General features: G+C 41.6%; 1 protein-coding gene across 1 annotated transcript in view; it reads right to left on the bottom strand.

Annotated features, from left to right (window-relative positions):
* LOC144798334 (dual specificity protein phosphatase 22-A-like) overlaps positions 1-12520 on the bottom strand; it is a 156221-nt gene that overhangs the window by 68342 nt on the left and 75359 nt on the right. The gene's annotated exons all lie outside the window — the stretch shown is intronic.

Genomic DNA, 12520 nt, shown 5'->3' with positions numbered 1-12520 from the left:
TTTTAATGATTCAAAGCTTTAACAGGCATTCAAAAGCACTTCACCAAGATTGTGAACTTTTTATTTTTTTTAACACATGTTGGTGAGGTTTCCTGTAAGAGATCTGTTTGTAGGAAAACAAACATGTACCACGGACACTGCTTTTGCGGGAATTCATTCTAAAGGGGAGCTTTGCAAAAGTAATACATTTCAAAATATTTTACTTCAAGAATTAACATTTTAAATCCCCCATATTATTTTTTAGCAAAATGAAATTCATTCTGCTCTGGTGAACATACCAAATTTAATTTTAGATAAATTTTCAGACAAGATGTTCAAAATTTCAACACAATTCTGACTTTAGTTTTAGAGTTTGATAGCAATGACCCACAAGATCTATATCAATGTTTCCACAATCAATAAAAAAACAGAGCCACTAAGTGTAAGCCTATTGTTTTTTTTTGTATTTTTTTTAAAACTTTTACTGAAAGATCATTATTTGACTTAATTGTTGCAAAGACAGGACTGGTAGATGGGGCAGGGAACAGCATCTCTGCAGATGTAATGAAAAATTACAATCAAATATGAGGGTTGAAAGCTAGAATTTACAGAAATACAAAGAAAAATGTGTTTGTTTAATCAATTATCCAAATATCAAGACACAAAAAACATAACTTACATGAGTTGCTGTTCCTATTACGTTCTCTGCTGTGGAGTGACGAGCGCACAAAAAATAGTGGGTGCACATGATTACTAAAACGTTGATGATGCACAAAGTGTCTCACCCAATGCATCTTTCGGCAAAAATAGATGCCTAGTATAGACCCTACTCACAAATGCATTTTGGAGAATGTAAAGTAATATTCTCTAGTACTTTGCAACTTGGAGAATGTAAAGTAATATTCTCTAGTACGTTAACTAAATTACCATGCCTTAATGAATTAGGCCCAAAACATCTCAAAATGAAGTATTCAGGGAATGGATATATACAATGGGTACAAATAGAAAAGACTGTCCTTTTGCAAATTGTGAATTGGCCCCAAAAAAGATCCAACTCCCTAAGGCATTTGGCACAAATGCATACTTGAGTACTCCTATAGAACTAGCTTCCATCCTCATGAATGAATTTGTGACTAGGCCCCCAATATTTCTACATTTACACGTCAATCCTTATATGCATAAGAAAATTAAATTAATTATTTAATAAAATGTGAATTTATATAAATTACTGTCGGTCGGTCACGAGTGGGGAAAAAACTCTGCTGCACTACGCGAAGTGCAGTTTTCTGCACCCCGCGAGCTCCGCAGAGTGCAGAAAACTCCGGAAATTCTGCGAACGGAGCGGAGTTCCCAGCCCAGGCCTAATTCTCTCATGGAATGTTAATGGCCTTTTCTACAGTTAAACAATCTGCTCGTGGAGATTGGGGCCTTGCAGTACGTCATTGCCATAGACTGGAATCTCGCCCGAGCAAAGTCCTTGATAGGACTGGGCCCCTGGACAAATGTAACGATGCAGATAGGGCTCTACTAGGAGACGTGGCATCGGACCACGGCCTGGTGGACCACTGGTGTCTACGCCATCCAGCAGACAAGGAGTACACCTTCCTCTCAATGGTCCACAGCACACAATCTAGGCTAGACCACTTCCTCACCTCCCAGGAATCGGTGGCTATTGTCAAAGAATCCAGGATATTAGAAACCGCCCTCTCTGATCACTCCCTGGTTCTCCTGTAGATCGACTTGGGCCGCAAACCTTAATGCCTGAACATTTAATGATATCGCACCCCTCAGGGTAAGTCCCAATAGAAGGGCCATGTCTCTACATACTTATCAGACAATAGGGGCTCGAAGGAATCCCACAGAATCCTATGTGCAGCCTCGAAGGCAACAATACAGGGACAACTCATGAAATATGCTGCCATGTCCAATAAACAAGTGACTATCCAACAGACCAAATTGGAGGGGTAGATAGCCTCTCTTACCCGCCTCTACTCCTCCCATCTATCCCAGCCTAACCTCTGCAGCTGGGAACATGCACGTAAAGCTCTAAACAGACTCTTCATCTCCACGGCTGAATACGCATTGCAATGCCTGAAAGGACATCATTATGAGCAGGGGGAGAACGCTGGACGCCTCCGGCTGCCCAACTGAGACCGCGGGAGGCTGCCATGGCTAACCTTGCTATACATTTGACAAACGGGGAGATCCTCATCCAACCATAGGACATAGTCAACTAATTCACCTCATTCTACAGGACTTTTTTTATACCCCAGAGGCGCTGGCGAGCGCGCAACGTGTTGCCACCTTTTTAGAGGGTGTGGACTTCCCCTGCCTATCAGACAAGGGCATGGAACTATTGGCAGGGGATATCAGCAAAGAGGAGATTGCATCAGCTATCTCCAAAATGCTCTATCAAAATCTCCGGGTGAGGACGGGTTCCCTGCGGAGTTCTCTAGATGGTCAGGCGAGAAAGTAATCAACTTCTTATATACCGCCTTTCAGGAGGCGGAGCTAACGGCATCATTAGGACCTATCTCTGACAGGCGGTGATCGCTGTTCTCCCCAAACTTGGGAGAGATCCATTACTATGTGGCAGCTATAAACCCATTTCACTGCTGAATGGTGACATCAAGATCCATGCCAGTATCATAGAGTCTTGACGTGGCAAGGTAATTCCCTCCCTTATTCAACAGACGCAGGTTGGTATCGTACTGGGCTACTCTTCCAACTATCACCTTCACACTCTGGCCCACACACTCTGGGCAGCCAAGAATCTCCCAGACGACGTGGTGGCCCTCTCCCTAGACACTGAGAAGGCATTTGACCACATTAAATGGGATTACCTTCTTGCCACTATGAAAAGATTTGGATGGGGGGGGGGGCACTTTATCGGCAAAGTGGGACTTTTGCATGAATGCCCCATTGCGCAGGTGAACTGCAGGGGCTTTCTTTAAGACTCCTTACCAATCGACGAGGCACCAGATAGAGCAGCCCCCTCTCCCCCCTCCTATTTCTTTTGGCCATGGAACCCCTTGCCTCCGCTATCGACCTCAACTCGCATAACGGGCCTTCCACTTGTGGGTGGATTGTCTAAGATCTATCTTTACGCCGAACGATGTCCAACTCACTCTCACTGACCTCCCCCACTCTCTGTCGCCCCTCTTTGAAATTATCGATGACTTTGCTGCTCTCTCCGGTTGTCAGTAGAACATAGCTCTTGACCTATCGCAACTGGAATACTTAAACCCCGGCATCCCGCACCCTCTGCAGTGGACTCTCACAGAACAAACGCTCCTCTCGGGGTGGCAAGGGACTTGGCCTTCTCTATGGGGATTGCACCAAGTCAACATTTGAGAAGGGCCTTCCAATTCGCAGGCACAAGTGTCGCTTAGTTTTTTATAACCTTTAAACTGACTGAGCTAGAAAAAAGCTTTTTTCCCTAAAACCTGCTAATTATGCAGTAGATGAAGAATTAAGTGGCAAATGTGGCACATCCATAATTACACAAACTGCCGTGGCTGCTAAATCACAGAATTCCAGTGCCCCTAGTCATAATCCTTCCACTGCAGCACAGTGCGCTATAAACCAGCATCAAGCAGCTGCATGCAGACTGCAACGCTTAGAAACTTTTCATTTTTAATCAATCTCTCTTTATTTTGATATTGCTAGTAGTAGTAGTAGTAAAGTCTCATGAATGCAGACAACCCACGTTAGGTTTTAATTCTGGTCTGTTTCACCAGACCAAGCACTCTTAACATATTATACCAACCAATATGGAAGATGTGCTACTTTTAAGCTTTGTAACCATCATTGTCTTATGTAAGATTTCCTATGATGTGATGTACACACATGTATGATTTATTTTCAGTGTACAATATGCGATTATGATTTAAATTGCTTTGTCACCCTACACTGGGACACATATCTCTAAAATAGAAATCAAATAAGAAAGTAAATGATGCCTGTCCCTAAAATACAGGGGTTGAACAAAGTCAAAAAGCTGCTTGGAAAGTGTAGCGGTGTAATACGTGCTCTGCATTCCTGCGAGCAAGCATACTCCACATCAAGGAAGGTTCATGGGGTATCTCCCCCTAAAAAAATTTTTTTTTAAAGTAGGTTCAATAGTGTATTTTAAAGCAGCATGTTCTCATAAACTTGCTCAAAACCCATTGCCTCTCAAAGTGCACTTGCTAAATACTGAAGTATTTTAAAGGTGTGCTAAGTCAATGAAAACGTTTGACTCCGTTTAATTTAAAATGAGCAGCGGGTGCCGCTATATGTTAAAAATTATCTCCATGTGTAAGGGCTAGAATTATTTTGGTAAGGATGGATCCCATATGCCATGCGCACTCTGTTAATGGCAAGAATTCCATACAGTATGCCAGTGCCACAATGTTTCCATTGACTGCATTCATATGTATGTGATGGGTGACCCAAAGGTCAAAATTACCACTAGAATGTCAAGGCCGGAATTTTGTTGTTTTTGCCTGTGTCCCCCTGCCCAATATGCCATGGTTATCCTCCATATACCCAGAATTATCTTGAGTATGGTAGCACTATCATTTTGCTTGTAGGTGTCCCATATGCCAAGAATGATCTCCAATATCTCAGTGCCATCATTTTACCACTGTCATCCAATAAACAACAAACTACCTCTAGTGTGCCAGGCACAGCATTTTGCCATGGGTGGTGCAAACTGCCCTTCTCAAATCCATGGTAGATATCAGGAGAGCGTTGGATCAGGGAGGAAATGCTGCATTGATCCTGCTTGATCGCTCCGCAGCCTTCAGCACGGTCCACCATAGAGTATTTATGGACCATTTGTTGGCCTGCGGACTGCAGGATAAAGCCTGGACTTTCCTGAAATCCTTCATCTCGGACAGACTACAGATAGTCGCTTTAAGTGAGTTTGTCTCAAAACCTTTCTCACTCACATGTGGAGTTCCACAGGGGTCATCATTGAGCCCAACGCTTTTTAATATTTATGTATCCTCCCTCGCCCCTGATCGAGTTATTCGGATTTTGTCTTACATCATATGCTGATGATACTCAAATCGTGGTATCCCTTCGACCAGGGCAGGAGAAGGCAACTGGAGTGAGGATCCAGGATTGTATGGAGGCAGTAGGAAGCTGGATGACACAAAACTGCTTAAAGCTGAATGCCAGCAAAACAGAGATCATCCTGTTTGGGAACAATGTTAATTTCTAGACCCCAAGTTGGTGGCCAAACTCAAAGGAGACTCTACCAATACCCGTTGTCTCTGCCTCAACATATATTCTCAGGACGAGGAAAATTCTGCCTCTTCTGCCAAAAGACAGCCAGCGCACATTGGTTACAGCCTTGATTATGTCAAGACTAGACTATTGTAATAGTCTATACTTAAACATGCAGGAGCGCGGTATGCAAAAACTTCAAATGTTGCAAAACACAGCAGCCAGATTGCTCACTGGAACCTCGAAATTCGCATCAATTTCAAGTGCAATCAAAAAATTTCATTGGCTGCCCGTTAAAAAACGGGTCCTCTTTAAAACACGTTGTTTCGTTTTCAGAGCCCTTCAAGGCATAGGCCCAGCCCATCTGAAACATCAAAATTAGAAGTAGTACCACCTATAAAAAAAGTTAGATGGGGAGGCAGAAGTTTTAACGCTGGTGCAGCTGAGGCCTGGAACGAGCTCCATTTCTATCTGAGAAATGTTAATGATCTATTGGCCTTTAGGAAGGCGTTGAAAACATGGTTGTTCGAGAAAACGAGGTAGATGCACGGACAGAAAAGAATCCTGAACTTATCCAGTTCATGAAAAACAGAAATAGGACGCTATACCTCGTTGTGAAAATTTTAATGCATAATAGGAGCATAGTTGCTGAAAAAAAGAAGAGTACATAGGAGACATTAATTAACGGAAAGGAAGGCCGTGTTGTTCCTGGGCATGTCGCTCAAAGGTCAACCATAAAAATAACCAGATTGAAGAGAGAAGGGGGACAGAAATATCAGCCTGAACTACAGATTTCTTCTCTTTCTTTCTTCTTTTTTAAAAAAAAGGGTAATACACGTGACAGGAAGGGAATATCCTATATAAAAAAAAACCTAAGGAGTAGAATCAATTCCTGGGCTGAAAGAACATCGCCTCTCATTCTTTTTGGAGCTAAGAAAGGAATTTTAGGAACGATTACCCCACGAATTTTGCTGTCCTGAAGAAGGTGTTACTGTACCAGTGAAATAACACCGAAACGCGTCGACTCATGGAAAAATAGAATCCAATAAAAGCCCAATGAAATAGCAGATATACCAAAAGTTTGGATACTGTAATTTCTGTTTTGCAAATAATATGAGGCTATTGGGTCAGTAAAGCCCATTAGTAGGAACTTTTGGACCTACAGGTTAAAAGGGGTTGTTTAATGTGATTCATTATGTAATGTAAAGTCTTGATAATTTAGTGATAAGAAATCTGTGTTTTCATTTATATTTAGTTTTTAATATTGTATGTTTTATGAAATATTGTGAACAATTGTCTCAAATGTGATATACTATGAATGTTTTTAAAAATGCTTTTCAGAAAGTTTTCTGAATTTTAAAAAGGGAAAAAAAACATAGCCTAATAAAATACAAAGAGTGTAAACGTCATATCTTGGTGTTGGATTGATACATATATAAAAAGCCTGTTGCTCTTAAGGTTCTGGTGTGTATGAAATCTAAGAGTGTGAAGAAAAGTGTGTGTAGTTCAGGGATTCTTTTTTGACTTGGAGTGTTCTAAACACCACCCAGGCAGCAATCTATGAAAGTCAGGAGGACTGCAGCAAGCTCCAGGACACCTCAGGGTAACCGTGCACTGTATAAGTTTTCCTAACAAAACATAACATAATATTACATCTCATATGCCAAGAATAACATCCAATATGCCAGTGCCTGCATTTTGCCATAGGTTTCCCTTGTACCAAGAATTATGCCCAGTATGTCAGCACCAGCATGTTGCCACGGCTGTTCCATATGCCAGGAATTGCAGCTTGTGTGCCTGCATTTTACCTAGGTACAACATATAGCAAGAATTACCGGCTTCACTCTTCTTCATTCTCACTGACTCAGTCACTCTAGCTCACACTCACTTGCACTCACGTTAACTCATTCTCTAATTCTAAATTAGTCTCACCTATTCTCACTCTCTCTGACTCCCTCAATCTCACTTAGTTACACTATCACTCATATACACAGCACACATTCTCACACAACATTTCACAGGGTTTTATTTGACTTACTTCGCTTCAGCTACCTGGCCTGTTGTGCTTCAGAGAATGGTATTGGATAGACTCTCAGGACAGGTACACAGCTTCTTCCAGCCTCGAGAACTGCAGCACAAAGTTGCAGTCTGCACAGCGATGCATAGGCTCACGCTGTCAGTTTCTTGCTTTTTCACCTCATCTTGTCATGAGGTAGGGTGCGTTGAATGAGGCTCTTGCCAACCTCTCCCCCTCGGAATGAGATGGGAGAGGATGAGCTAACAGCATGACTGATGGGTAGCCCTGGGCACAGTAGGGATTACCACAAAAGTGCCCTGTGCTACCTGTACCAGGGACACAGTAGCATGCCAATAACTGGGAGATCTTCAGGCCTGGCAGGATCCAGAGGACCAGGCTTGGACTTCTCTAGTCCTGGCCAATCTCGCTGATGACTGCTGCAGGTGCATCTATGCGCCTTTGCCAACCATGATGTACTGCCTCAGGCCGCAGCAAGGGTGGGCATATTTTGTATTATACTAGTGAATAATAGGTTATTGTTAATTACTGGTATTATAAGAATATGTTCCTAACCAAGGACGAACACTACTGAAAAAATAACATGTTTTATTCAATGAAACACTTATGTAGTAAATCAAGAGGAGGAATTTCAGAGCCCCTTTTTCTCTTCCACTTGTCATTGTAGGTTCTTTTCCCAGGGATCCTGGCCTAACCCCTTTTGCCTCTTCGATTTGTACTAGATTTCTGATTTACATTGTAATCAGAGTCAAGAACCTAGTCAAATGGGAGCAGCATTCTTGCAACCTTGTAAAAGGCGTTTAAACTGAAGTATTCAGTTTTTACAGCAACAGTGTTTCCAGTCTTCACCAATGCTACCGACTATGAGCTTTAAAATACTTAATTTACCACAAATGTCTCCAAAAATGAGCCTCATGATGCTGACCAAGCAATGTTTTGTGAAATGTCGCACTCCTCAAAGGTGGGCCTCTTTTTGGGGCTGCCCGAGTTCTATTTTTGGTCCCAATCCCACCCGGTCTGTGACCCACTGGTGGGCAGGGAGTATGTCTTGAAGAATTCTGGGGACAATTTGGCTTTGCGGGAGTCTGTATTATTCTTCTGTAAGCAAGAAAAGAACACTAAAGTCACACCTTTCACCTAAAACCCGGAGCATATTCTATTGGCTAAAACTGGCAGCACTGAACTGAGAACCCTAACGATCATATTTGTTTTTTCATTCTGTCACAGAGTTATTGTGATTTAAAGATCCTATGAAACTATAGGAGTCCCTGTGAATGTTGGGCGCCAAGCAGTCCAACAGGTGCCCATGGACCATGGATGGCCCGTTCACTTATATATTCTGGCCACAATAAGCTAATCCCTCAGGGTTTGTGACACTGTTGGGTGCTAACCAGGAGGTGCCACTCAATTTCCTGGTGCCTCAAACAGCCAAGGGATTAGTTTGGATTCTTTACTCGTCCACTGATCAGCATCAGGCAATTCTCTCCACTCGCCGAACTACCGGCATTGGGGACTGTGATATGTAGAGGTCATCCCACTGACCAGAGAGTTTGTTCAGCTTCCCACCTCGCCATTACGTAGCACCTCCGCAGAGTAGTCCCTTTCTCCCTTGAAAGGTAGGTTTTAAGGTGGAGGTTTTAAGGTGGACACAACAGGGCTCAGTCCCACTGACCTATTATCCTTTAACCACGAGCTGGAGACAGGATATAGCACACCAGATACATTATATCTAGGGCTCCCAGTTTTCTGTTTTTACAGATTTTTACAGATAAATACAGACGGAAAACTATTAATTTTCCTGTCTGTATTTATTTTTAAATACAGAAAAATGCCGAAAACAGGCTTTCTTTGGGTGATATTTTCTACTGTCAACCATGAGTGACAGGTCAGAAGGTGCACAGATTGAGAGGAAGAGGAAATTAAAAAAGACAAAAGATTTCCAAATTAAGCCTAGTTATGTGCAGATCTACAGTTATTAATGCTATTCTACAATGCAAGTGTAGATAACGCTACTGCACTGTATACTGCTTGATACCTTTCGGATATTCAAATGCGAGTATACATGTATCAGTTAAATAAATGGTGAAAAAAAACATTGCAGCTTATTTTATAAAGAAAACATAAAATAAAAATGGATAAATACAGAAAAAATTAGCAACAAATAAATATGGGTAAATTCTGATGTAAATAAATACCACTAAACCGGGAGCCCTAATTATATCCATTTACTCATTGGAATGTTAGGAATGGCCCCTTGTAGTAAGTAGCATAATGACATCTTGGTAATCTGAGAACAGAAAGTTGATCTAAGATTTATTACCACATCCATTCAGTGTACATAGTGTAAACTTGTCACTTAAAAAAACTGGACCACTGGTGCCATACTTTTCCAAGTTCTGGAATAAAGATTAGGGCCATAGATAGCTCTTCGACATAAACACAGCCCTAAAATACCCCTAGTGTTGACAGTGTTGCACTTTACAAATGCTGATTGATTGATTGAGCTCAGCCTCAGAAAGTTCTAGGATATTCACATTTATTACAGTATTAACCTTATTTTTGCCTTAACTTTACACTTTATTAATAAAAAGGTTTTTTATAAGCTTTTTTGTATTGTTTTAATTATATTGTCATACCTCCTTTGGATCCAAACTGGCAAACACTTTCTACAGTGCACCACACTATCAATCAAGCATGAGTTGAAGGACTAGTAGAGATCAAGACAGAACGTATTGGGTCTTTTTTTCTTACATTTTGCTTCCTTGGACTGACATTCCCCAATCCCAAATCCACTCAGAGCAAGTTATAGCTAAACGTAAAAAGCTACCTCTGGTAAGCCCGACCATCTTCTCTGAACCCCCCCCCCCCCCCCCCCATAGTGCTGTGCGTTCCTAGGGACCGTACTTCCATAAGGCAAGTTGGGTGGACAGCTTCAGCTCTCGTGGTGATGCGAATTAACAACAAAGTTCAAAAAAAGTACACTGTTTGGGGAGCACTCCAATAGCAAAATACCATTTTGCCTGGAGTGCTAAACATAAACGCATTATTCCTTTCTAGTATTGCTACCCTGTCTTTACCGATAAGAATAACTCTTGTCTTCTCCACTCAGGATCAGTTTAACTATGTGCCCTAGAGGCATTTCAGCCTACTTTACATTTGTAATGTTTTTGTTACCCATTTATGCGTTCCACGGATACATTTGATCACTGTAACTTGGGACACCGTGGTATTCGGGCTGCCAGCTCTAGTGCAAGAAGCACTTCAGTTCTGCACTGTGTGCTAAAAGAAATTTCATACACAGTGCTTAAGGTATGGACTCAAAAGCAGACGACGACCAAAGGGATGCTAACAGAAAGGATCTACCGCTCTCGGGCCTACACGAGACCCCCCTGCACTTGCTTGGTGTGATTGAGTGCGTCTTTGAAGGGAGGAGCTGGCTTGAGTGGCTGTTCAGTGCCAATGAGTCCTAGTAACAATGATCGGATGCCTCACCAACTGTTCAGGACGAGTTCGCTCTATATTAAACTGCTAAAAAACAAAAACAAACTATGAAATTATTGAAGCGCCTTACATTCAAACCCGTTCAGTGCTTAATTTGAGCCTGTGGTTTCCGGTGCTCAGCACCTGCACTTAATCATCAGCACCAGTTAAGTGCACATTAATGTACGGGGAAATAAAGTGATTTGCCCAGAATCACAGGATACTGAGCCGAATCACAGGATACTGAGCCGAGGCACAGGCTCGAACCTGTCAGTCAGTCAGTCAGCCAGTCCTGTGCGGCACTAACAGGAGAAATTGGGCTAGTGCTAGCTGCCTCCTGACGAGAGCCCCGTCACATGTTTTATTACAAATTAATCACAGAAACAGTTACATGTACCCAAGGTCACATTACGTTTCTTTGAGACACAGGGTGAATAACTGATTTGCCCAGAATCACATGATGTGGAGTAGACGCCGAGACTCGAACATGGTTCCCACATTGCAGGACCACAAATAACCTACGATGGAATACATATTAGCCATTCTTCGATTCACTATTATTTGTGCCTTTCTCCGAAAATGCATGGGGATTCTGAATGGTGGCGAGAAAGGTGGTGGCGAGGAAGAAGCAATGCCCGTTTACAAGAAATGTCTTTCTAAGCAAAGAATAGCATCTTTCTCTTTTTTTCTTTTCTTGTTTTGCTCTTTTTTTTTTTTTTTGCAATCCCATCATGTCTGCAAGACGTTAGCCACAGGAAGGAAGCCTGGTCTGAAGTGCTATTTTTTGCAAATCGTTTTTCAGAGTGGATTTCACAATCTCGGTTGGATTACATGGCCACCTCAAGGCTAAAGCATGTCTTGTAACGAAAAGGCTTGGGGTGGTTACAATGCATCTGGGCGGTGTTGCAAACGTGCAAACAGTAAGGGGGGGAGGTTGCAGAACCTGAATTGTAAGGGTATGTGTGTGTCTCGTTTTTGCCATTTTCAAAATAGGTGGGTTTGTACACTACAAATAAAGAATCTGCAGGGCATTTGTTGGTGTAAGCCAAAGAGGGTTTGGGAGGATGTGTGGTGACAGTAAATGTACAGTGCAACTTAAGAAACGGTCTACACAATGGCACCAGTGAAGGGTGGATCCCATAAACTTACTTTACTGCAGTGGTTTCTAACCTGGAGTTCACAAGACCTATTATGAATAGAAAGGGGGACCCCCTGCGACTAGTAACAAGTTCCTAGGTCAAGGCAACAATATTTCAAATATAACGAATCCTAGGCAACTTGAGGGTCCTGAAAGATATCAGATACATCAACACATGTATAACAAATGGTACAGTGTACTGAACAAATGAAAATAAAATTAAAAAGTATATTATTCATTTATTTAAAAAAACAAGAATGCACATTAATGATAAAAACCACATGGGGTGGCAAAAGTACAGTAAATGACAGTTATGCCGAAATAATATAGGGCATATAATAATGTGAATACAATACATATACAGTAGACAGTCCATACAAAATGTAATTAAAATAACAAAGTGGGTTGAATGGTAATTTTTTTAATAAATGAATATACTTTAATTTTATTTTCATTTGCTGTCATTTGTTCAGTACACTGTAGCATTTATTATGCATGTGTTCACAAGACCTATTCCATCAGTCAATTTCGAAAATTCAATAATAACATCAGATTAATGAAATACATCAGATTAATAAAGTACACACAGGTGTGTGTATGTGTGTATATATATCCACGGCAAGATAACAAGGCATATAAGAGTTAAGTAACAATAAGTGGTGTTGTGTATACAG

This window comes from Lissotriton helveticus, chromosome 12 (genome assembly GCF_964261635.1).
Source record: "Lissotriton helveticus chromosome 12, aLisHel1.1, whole genome shotgun sequence".
Lineage (NCBI taxonomy): Eukaryota > Metazoa > Chordata > Amphibia > Caudata > Salamandridae > Lissotriton > Lissotriton helveticus.
This window is presented reverse-complemented; position numbering and strand designations above follow the sequence as displayed.